Consider the following 11,604-nt stretch of genomic DNA (forward strand, 5'->3'; position numbering starts at 1 on the left):
GTGTGTGTGTGTGTGTGAGAGAGAGAGAGAGAGAGAGAGAGGGAGGTAGTGGTGGTGTGTGATGATACTCTTGTTTATTCCAGCCTTTTGTTCTTGTGACAAGTGCAAGCACATCACCTGTGGATCACGAAACTAGTGACAAGTGAGTGAATGATGCATGGTTGTGTCGTTGGTGCAGTGTGTCATCATGTGGTTCAAACAATCATGAATTGACTCCAAGAGGCTCTTTCTTTGAAGTCATTGTGAAATAATGCATGCTGGGAAGGTTGAAAGTGTGTGGGATTGACTCACTCTCAAACCACAGATGACCTCTGTGTGACCTTGCTGTCCATGCTGGCTCCCTCTTCTCCCTCAGAGGAAAACATTACCCTGCCACAAAAGACTGTGAAAGGCCTACAGTCTGTCCCACCTGTTTGGATGAATTCAAACACTGAAATAAAATGAAGAGCTGGGCCCTGTCATAATGACTCCTGGTCACCTTTCTGAGGAGTTTACAGGGGAAGAAGGTGGAAGGAAAACAGTACTCCTGTACGCTTTCTGCTAACTGTGCCGAGTTACAAATTCTGAATCTGCCTCGATAATTATTCTACTTTGTCTTTTATTACTTTTTTTACTACTTTTGCCTTTGTTTTTGCTTACTAATTATTCTTTATTTTTAAATGATTTTACCTTGTGTTTTATGTTTTCTTTTTATTATGATCTTTACCTTTTAACTATTCTTTGACTATATTGCCCTTCTATGCTTTTATTTGTTATTATCGTTTGGTTTTGTTTATGTAAAGCACATTGAATGACCTCTGTGTATGAAATGTGCTATATAAATAAACTTGACTTGACTTGACTTGACTTGACTTGACAGCATATACATGCTCCACAATGCCGGACATATAGACTGTAGGTATGTACAAAATGCATTCACAATATGCTTAGCATCAGAACAGTGAGCTAAGAAATCTCTGATGTGCCTGGAGGAAAAACTGTCTTGCACAGTAGGCCTAATGCTTTGCATAATCAAAAACTGGCCGTGAGTAGCAGATCACATACTGTCGATGATGTGGGTAATTAGAGGGTGGATAATGGTGAAGTTTACTGAGAAGAATGATTCATTCGAGCAGTTCTGTCTCATACCCACACACTCGCACACATACAAAGACACATTAGAGGAAAATTACAAGAATTCATCCACATCAGAAATGTAATATGCTTTATTCGGATTTAAGAGCTGAATGTAAATCTGTAAATCATTACTATCAAATAATCAAGAGGTTTGAAGGCACTTTTTAGCACTAAGGCATACTTCCCTTCTCTTCTTTGTGCATGCAATAACCCAGTCTGACACTGTTAGCCTAGCTTATCATAATAAACTGGAAGTGGGTCACTCAGTTAGCCTATAGCTAGCCCATAGCTAAAAGGGAGCTATAGCTAACTGGTGTTACCCACTTCCAGTACGGTGTTCATTTTAGGACATCCTCAGACTCAGGTGTCAGACTCAGAAAAACATCGGTCATCTTCAGACAAAACTGCCTCAGCGTCAGAAAAACCTCTGTCATCTTCAGACAAAACTGCATCAGCGTCAGAAAAACCTCTGTCATCTTCAGACAAAATTGCCTCAGCGTCAGAAAAACCAGACTCAGGTGTCAGACTCAGAAAAACATCTGTCATTTTCAGACAAAACTGCCTCAGCTTCAGAAAAACTTCTGTCATCTTCAGACAAAACTGCCTCAGCGTAAGAAAAACCTCTGTCATCCTCAGATAAAACTGCTTCAAACCAAACTGCCTCAGAAAAACATCTCTAAGGAGTCAGGTCTCAGAAAAAAACGCTGTCAGAAAAAGTGGAGTCAGGTCTCAGAAAATCAGGTCTCAGAAAAGTATTAAGTATTAAATAAAGACAAATGTGCTATGCCATGATGTAATACCATATAATACCATTATAAAACGTTAGCAGTTGTCATTGTCATTGCACAACAATAATAGACAGACATAAAGATAGACAGGTACTTGAAATGTAATCCCCAGGGGACAATAACTGCAGCGTTGTTGAATTCATTTGATATGAGATGTTATCTTAACTTATTTAGAGAAATGTGCCTTGTTGTTGGTACCTGCTATTTCATGTATTATCCTAATGGTATTATATGGTATTACATCATGACATAGCACATTTGTCTTTATGGGGGTTTGGGAATAATGATGTGATGATAATGATGCAGGTTTCTTACTGGTAGGTAGTGTACAACTGGGAAACGGTTAGCAAAAGTAAGAAATAATGGTCCAGGTGTCGTTCTGGACTTTCGTGGTGGAAAAATGTTTAACCCACTTTTCCCTAGCTCATTGAATGTACCGTAATCCTACGAAAAACAAATTATTTTGCTGTATGTAGTACGTAGCTTACTCCGGAATGTGCCTTACAGCAGCTGCTAATGTTACTAGCGAAGTGAGGTTAGCTAAGTTACATCCATGGATTTCCTACAATGTGTATACCATTGGATCACTTTCTACCTTTACTTATAATTTCTACATCTAACCAAGCACCAAATATAACATGCCAGTGACCAGGCTTGGAATTTCACCATTCTGGGGGCAAGGCCACTTGGCCTTCAGTTGGGCATATTTGGTGGGGGGCACAAAGGCCACATGGGCACCAAGGCCAAAGTTAACTATACAGTAGTAGGCTATAAAAATGATCAAAGTTGTATTTAGCCTATTCACTGCAGTAGACCTGCATCATTGTATGAAACATAACAAAAACATGAAACATGACATATTACATATAACTGTAAATCATCTGATCATCTAATAAAAACAGATATCTAGGCTATATATAACATTTATTTTATATTTGGCCTGCTATGAAATCATGTATTGAACAATTTAAATTTAAGCACAGCTCATCTTTAAGAAACTCAAATAGCCTAGATGCATGCTTAGCATTTTGTGATCAGGCTACTTTCATAAACTCTTAGTCAGCTGTCCTCTGATTTACCAATATCTAGGCGATATTTGTAACATTTATTTTGTATTTGGCCCGTTATGAAATCGCGTGGAACAATTTAAACACATTGTAAAACTTAAAGCCCAAATTTGGAGACATCAATGCATGTCGAAATGTACTGCAAATTCAAAACTGGATTACTCTGGAACGGCTAACTGTACAGGGGACTGCTTTACACCTTTATGTTCGGTAAGGTCTGCTGTTTATTCTGATATGTGGTTTGTCATGTGTTAAAAGAAGGGTTCGTAAAGTATTCCACCGAGATGAATGGGTAGGGAGATCATGGACGCAAAACCTTCAGTAGAATGTATGATTAAATTGAATTATATTATTTACTTTTCTCGCGAACCGTTCAACACAGCAATTATCGGCTAACATCGTTTAAAAGCTGAGAAAAAGCTCTTTCATGTTACATCACTTGTGATGTCTGTGTGATGAATAGGCTACTTTGCGAGTAGTTCAACTGAGAAGAATGGGTGAATTTGGACGCACTTTCTTGCGATGTCACTTTCTCCACTGCGTAAAAGACTAAATTAATTTGCGCTGTGAATGCTAAGATTATTTTGACAGGCCGCAGGCTAAATAAAAATCGCTATTAGTAGGACACAAAGCAGAATATTGAAAGAAGGGGGCACCAAGGCCACCGTGGCCTGTAAACCTATGATTTTCAAAGGGGCATCACGGCCAACGCAAGGGGCTACCACGGCCGTCGTGGCCGCCGTGAAATTCCTACCCTGCCAGTGACAGAATAACGTATTAAGCATAATATTAAACTCACCGTTCTGTATCCGTCGTCTTCTTCTGTCCCCACAATAACTTTTCATTTGAGACTTTTTCGTCTGACTGTTTTTTCTGACAGCGTTTTTTCTGAGACCTGATTTTCTGAGACCTGACTCCACTTTTTCTGACAGCGTTTTTTCTGAGACCTGATTTTCTGAGACCTGACTCCACTTTTTCTGAGGCAGTTTGGTTTGAAGCAGTTTTATCTGAGGATGACAGAGGTTTTTCTTACGCTGAGGCAGTTTTGTCTGAAGATGACAGAAGTTTTTCTGAAGCTGAGGGAGTTTTGTCTGAAAATGACAGATGTTTTTCTGAGTCTGACACCTGAGTCTGGTTTTTCTGACGCTGATGCAGTTTTGTCTGAAGATGACAGAGGTTTTTCTGACGCTGAGGCTATTTTGTCTGAAGATGACCGATGTTTTTCTGAGTCTGACACCTGAGTCTGAGGATGTCCTAAAATGAACACCGTATTCCAGTGAAGTACATGTATGCTAAGATTGGCTAACAGTGTCTGACTGGGTTATTTCACGCACAGAGAAGATCATTTTTTGTATCCTTATCTTACTCTGAGGTAGCCAAATTAGCAATTAAATAAGCAAATAATAATAAAAATTTCCCCAAAAAGTGGATGAAAAATAACATGGCTGGAAACTCTGATTCACTTCCAGTGTAACAGGTCTGGCGAGTCATCATGACGCCAAGGACAGTTAACCACAGGGCAAAACAAAAACAGTCAGGCGCATATCAAAGAAATGTCTCTTGTAACGTCATAAACTTCTTCATAATAACATAACGTTTTATGGCAGCTCCCTACTAATTAGACAGAGCATAGGTGAACAAGGGCACCAGAGATTAGGTCATACATAATAACAGCATTAACAACAGGTCACACAAGGTGATTTTAATTGTACAGGTTCCCATGCCACAAACAATGAATCGAAATCAAATTTCAGAATCACTACACTGCAAACACAAACCTTAATTTTTTCTGAACTGTCACTGAAATAATAAACTGTAATAAAATAATAAACTACATTAAACTGTCAACATCTATTTTTGAGGTGAGGTGAACTTATATCCTGCATTAAGTGGACTGGGAAATAAGCATGTGTAGCCTACCGCCATTAAAGAGTTTGTTTGTGTGTGTGTGTGTGTGTGTGTGTGTGTGTGTGATTAGAGGGGTAGTCTCAGGTGAAGCGCCACTATATCACATTCCTCACATGTCTCCAAATCCCTGTCATGTCGAGACGCATAGCATTTCCACTGGACTCCCTCACCACCCCTGTCTGCCACCATCATCGTCTGTCCTCCCACTCAGGGCCCACAATGCACCTCGGAGGTGGACTCAGGTCACAGCAGTGCAGAGGAAACGTTGCCAGATGATGCAAAGCAGGCCAGTGGGGTGCTCAGGAGTATGAATGTAAATACCATGCCCACCATGTTGCCAGGTTTTTTTTTTTTTTTTTTTTTTTTGGCGTGCCACTTTTTCACACTCACACACAGCCAGATAAAGATCTCTCCGCCACCAAATTTTTATCTCACGCAGCACAGTCACTCTCGTTATGGGACTGAGACTCAACATAACTAGGCTACTGTTGAACAGTGGAGCATCCCTTTCGCACCCTTAACATTTCTGTTCCCTGTACCAGTAACCTCACGTGGGAATCAAAGACGTGTTGTCCATTCAGCCCAAGACTGACGCTCAGTGAAGAGAAGGACGTCAGCTGCGGTATGGAAAACTTCCCTCAAAGGAAAATGAAGTTGGTCCTGTGCCTATGAATCACACCACCAATCCACCTTCACTTCCATCTTTCAATGTGTATCTTATGCTCTGAAGAGCCAAAAGGTTCTGCAGTGAAATGGTTGTTTTTCATATGATGACAAGCCCTACATTTCATTATCAGAGTCAGCCATTTTGTAATCAGAGTCTGCTTGGTCTGAATCCCTCCTGTGGTCTCCTTAAATTTCCCTCAGATCCTGTTACTGCTATAGGGGAACCAGGGCAACAACAGCATTGTGTATGTGCATGAACTCTCCCTGTAGTGCCTATATGATGCTGGGGACATAAGGAACCTGTCATTTATCATTCATTCTAAATATTCAGAGGGATTGAGAAATCCCTACATATGTGCATTAATGACCGTCACTCAATCTGAGTAGGGAACAATAGCCACCTTCACACACCCCTGGAGGCTGGAGATGTTTCTATATGCATATTTTGAGAAGCCAGGCGAGATGTAAAATGCTGTTCTTTTATGCATGTTCATGCATGTTGCATGGACAAATGTGAGGACAGCGTGGAATGCTAACAAATGTGCCTATATGTGTATATTTGTGTTGCTGTTTTATATTTATCCCCTGTCTTTCTCTCTGAATTTGTGCCTATCTCTCTCTCTCTTTCTCACTGACTCATCTAGAGATCTAGTTAGCCTTAAACTCCCTCCCACGACTCCTGGACATCACTGCTGTCGTACAGAACAGCCTGACCTGTGCTCTCACATTACAGGGCAAAAAATGTCAAATACACTTTTATTTGTTCATACTCGAAGTCAGGTTAAACAACCATCACAGAACTCAGATATGCTGACGAAAAACAGGTTCACCCTTAATCTCTTCATTTTATTTATTCAAATCTGTTATGGATGGGTTGTATAAATTCTTTTCTAAACATGATTCTTTTAATACCTTCATATTTGAGGCACTTACCTGCTTCCATAAATTTGGTGCTAGGTGCAAGCACCAAAACCTCATCTGTAAATCAGAAAAGACGATTTGCTCTCTTATTAACGAGTTCATTGCTAGTCACAAATCCTTTTACTGCTCAGGGTAACATTCTTTTGAATTCTTTGTAGAAGTTCTTTTCCAAAATGAATTGTTGGATGAAGTGATAAAAACTGGCTGAAGACCCATTAGTACAGGATGCTGAACCATAACAAGTTAACATGGTTAATGATGTTGTGACGTCAGAAGAATCTCATACCAAGCATGCCGAGGCTATACCAATGACGTTTTCACTGATAATGGTCAAACCTCAGTAATCAGTCTGTGGGCATCTAGTCCTTGAGCTTTGTTTCAGGCATCACTGAAAGCATCATATAGTTATTTAATAATAATTCATCTTCTTCTCTTCCATAATTTACCTGTAGCTGTCAAAATCCAATTTGCTATAAATGTTGACATCCAACATCACCGCCATGGCGTTTGGGTTAACACATCTTTGTCAAGTACATCATGCATTAAGGTCACACCAGACACCCTTTTCAATAAGAAAATGAGAAATGGGATACCCGGCCTGTGGACTCTCGAGCATGTGCAAACGAGGACCATAATGTAGACTGTCTGTTTTTCACAGCACCAAATCTTTTACTCCGGATTAAATAAAACACTTTCTGGATCTGCACCTTGCTTTCTTAATTCCATAATCTTGTTCTGTCCCCTCTTGCCCCAAAGTTCTCTGATGAGCGTCTGCTATGGCGGCCCTCAGAATAAGAGGTCACAGTCAGGACTCTCTTCTTCTGTGATACGTCGTTAGTGGAATGATTTACCTACTTTTCATTCTAGTGATAATTCTGAATTCTTCAAGAAGCATTTGAACACTTATTTGTTTAAACCTTATATCTAACTAATTGTTGTGGTTGTGTTATGGTTATTGTTATTGTATCTTTATGGTAATTGTTTTTATCCTGTTACATTTTTTATTTAGTGTACTACTAATGTTGTTATTGAGCCCTGACAATCAGCACACCACCAACCTACCAGAGTCAACCCATTATCCATCATTAACCAGTTTCTCATGCTTTTCGTTAATATTGAGAAATGATTACACTGTGCATAACAGGTGTGAATGGGTGTTTCCTTTCTAAATGTCCTTTGAGTACAACAAAATTATGTAGTGTACTAACTCTAATTAAACAATGAGACCTCTTATTTGGTGAGGGGATTTCACATGTTGCAATCAAGTTCTATTATACTTCACATGCCAGGCACTGTGTTAGGTGATGCTGGTCCCCTTGCTTTTAAAATGAGCCGTTTGTGTGTATGTGGGTCTGTGTTTGTGTGTGTGCGTGTGTGTGTGGAGGCTTTTCTGTGTGTATGTTTTTTAGAGAGAAAGAAAGTGTGTGTGTGTGTGTATGTGTATGTGTTCTCAGTACGCATACATACCAAGAAATTGGAATACTGAGTCAACATGATTCACTTATGTAAAGGAATAAACAGTGCCCTTAGGGCAACAAATCACTCTTTTGCCTGAGCATGCATCCTTTCCACTGAAAAACTAGCATTTACTGTCATGAAGTATTACCATCTGTTGTCAATCCTAGACTCTTCTTCTGTGAAAGTCTTTGCTGCTCACTTCCTGATTCCCTCTCATTCTTTTCTCTCATTCACTTTCTACTGAATCCGTCTATCTCCCCCTTCCAACTTGACCCGGGTCCCAGGGAAGGAGGGTGTGAGCATGATCCATGAAGCACCATAAATCATGTCATATAAATAGCTTTCCGCATATCCACACTCCTCTGCTCTGTACAGGCCAGTGGCTGGATAGTAGCTCGATTATTTGGGTCAGTAGAGTTCCTGACATTTTTTTGACGAGGGGAGGACTGGGGGCTGGGGGACAACGCCCTCCCTTCTTCAAGCAGATGTCTCATAGCCACACGGTTGCCATGTCAGCGAGGGATTGGGGCAGACAAAAAGTATCAGGTGAAAGGTCAGCTGCTTTGGCAGGTCAGGTTTTGTAACCTCTCTGTCGGTGCCATTTCAAGTCTCGGACACGACAAATGGCTGCACTTGAAAGCCCCCCACCCCACCCCCCACCCCCACGCCCCAGCTCTCTCTGTGCATTACATAAATGTCGGCCACAGTGTGGGTCACTGGTGGAACATTTGATGGGAAACATGAGTTCATTATGTAAATCTCACAAATGTGGCACCTGAAGGCTAGTGAGCTGCCCTCTAAGTAGGCCTTACTGTAAGGAAAATACCTGGGCTTATTTTCAGACTCAAATTCACAATGCTGTTCCTGCCGATTTGGTTTGTACCTCGTTGACCATTAAACATCTATGAAAGCTCCAAAATGTGAATTAATTTATCTCTGTCCTTATCACCTCAACCCACCTGTTTACATTAACGTATATGACCTCTGCATTATCAAAGATATAGACGTGTGGCGGGTGGACTACTTCTGACCTGGACTAACCCCTGATATCAGGTGGCAGCATGTTCCAGGCATGGTGTTATGGGGCAAGAGAACAGTGTGACTGCTTTGCTGCAGCCCCAGGGGGATGTACGCATGCTCCCATCTATTCTTTTTAATCAGCACTCCTCATGCCCAACGCACGTCCAGCTCTACCTAATGGGCTTGTTTGCATGGGAGCTTGCATCCCCCCCTCCCCAAAAGAACCATCGCCCCTCCTCTCCATTGCCCTGATACACACATACACATACACATACACACACACATACACACACACACATACACACACCAAGACAAAGAAATACAAACAAGCCTGCTTACACACACACTCACTCATACACACACACACACACACACACACACGTATACACACACCCGAATACAAAACAAGCATAGACTAATCAACACGCACATATGCACATATACAAAAGCAAACACTCAGAATGACATTGACCGCCAAGTGAACCTTTCTTTTCCTATGTGAATCTGGTTGACATGTCAAAGTCTGTAACATTTGATGCGGTCCTGGTCTGATGCTATGAAGCCCGCAAAGGGAAATGGTGGGAGTTTATTTTTATTGAGGTGGGAAATTATTTTGTTGCGCTTCTATTGCATTCCCTTACAATATTTTTGGATTCCCTCACAATAATTTTGTGTTACCTTGCATTAGTCACAAGTATTGGGAAAGAACCCAAAACTATTGCAAGGGAATGCAAAACTATTGCAAGGGAATGCAAAACTATTGCAGGAGAACACAAAATGTATTGCAAAATTGACATTTATATGACATTGTGTAAAAATGCAAAAGGAGCTCTAAAAATAAAATTCACACCACGACCCTTTGTGGGCTCTGTAAGATTTCTTTTTTATTTCAGGGGTTTTATTGTTGAACTTTTACTAGAGTAGTATGCAGTGACAACAGTGCATCCAATAACTATTTCTCATAACACTGAAGCAGATACCTCAACAATTGATCACAAGTGGGGTTGTGGGCTATGCACTAAATCTGTTCTAACTTACATCAGCAACAGTGGAAGTGATTCTGAGATACTAAGTCAAAATATAGAGATACTAAGTCAAAAATGTTAGATATTAAGTCAGAAATTTGAAAGTTAGAACATCAACATATTAAAATACTTGGTCAGAATGTTGAGATAAGTAAAATATTTGATGTACTTTGCATCTTACAATCACACTTTTCATGTCAAAATGTTAACTGAAAATGTTGATATGTTTTTCCCAAGTGCGAGCGCATATATTGTGTTTTGAAACAACTGAAAGCTACTGCCCACTGCATAAGCCAGGTTCTTGGATGTTGGGTTAGTGGTTTGTTTTTGCACCACTTGACCAGTACAGCTATATTTATTTGAGGATGTTTATCATCAACACAAACAGCAATGTGGACATATAACTACCCCTGAGAATAAAAGAAACAGAACATGTAAATTCTGCTGGATTTTATTTAATTTTCATTGACCGTTTTTTGCATTGGCAGGGGCTATTTAGGCCTACTGACAAACTTCAATGAGTTTTCTGTTAACTGTGAATACAGTGAACCATTCATTTGCATGTTGTATGCTTTGATTTCAGTAGTCAGTCAGAGGGGGGGAAATTAATATGAGTGCCATATGTGCCACTGGTTTGACAGTGTACTAAGCCGAATGCTTTCTCTTTCAGTAATGGAGAAATCTGACTTGTTGTAACAGCCATTCAGTGAAACTATTTCTTAAACAAGGTTATTCTTTTGCAATGTGTTTGCTATGGCATTTAGAAATACACATTGCAAATAATTAATTTGTAATATGTAGGCCTAATAAGTTGTGCATCTCCAATGTCGCTATGTTAAAATATATAAAATACCAGTATATAAAAACCTCTCTTCTTTCCCTCCATGTTGGATGATTTCAGTTTGACAGTAGCCTTCAGACTCAGCCATGACAGTTCAACATTAGGGAAAGTCTGTACAGATTATTCTGTTAAAAATAGAGAATGAATACAGCTATTGACCAAAACGGGCAACCTGTGGTAGGCTATGATAGCAGCTACACAAAATAAGTCCGCAAATGCAGCTATGTGTTTATAAGGTAGGCATTGTGGGCATTCCCACAAACACGATCAATCACGTAAATACAGTAGGCCTATATTATGAATAATTAAGTTGGGCATAGAAACATATCTCTAGTGTAGGCTAGCAAGCTATTAGGCTACACTTTCCCCAAGCGTAAATAATAGTTATTGACATAAAACTGACATCCAATTGCTTTTTACATATCTTCTTGCCTCTCGTTTTGTTTAGTTTCATTAGCCTACATTGAAATAACGTGATAATTTCATGTAATAACGTCATAAATATCTTGTAAAAACGTGAAAATATCATATCTTGAAATAACATGATATTTTCACGTTATATAAGGTGAAAATATCATTATCTTGAAATAATGTGATAATTTCATGTAATAACGTCATAAATATCTTGTTAAAACGTGAAAAAGATATTGTTATAACAAGAAACTTTTCACATAATTAGGCTACGTGATACTGAGCTTTTTTATTTATTTTAGTGTGGCAGCAATACGCTTCCGTACTTTTGCGCATGTCAGTTCTTGTAAATTAACCAAGGTCTCCCTACAGTTCAAAGTCTC

The sequence above is a fragment of the Alosa sapidissima genome, chromosome 5 (assembly GCF_018492685.1).
Source record: "Alosa sapidissima isolate fAloSap1 chromosome 5, fAloSap1.pri, whole genome shotgun sequence".
NCBI lineage: Eukaryota > Metazoa > Chordata > Actinopteri > Clupeiformes > Clupeidae > Alosa > Alosa sapidissima.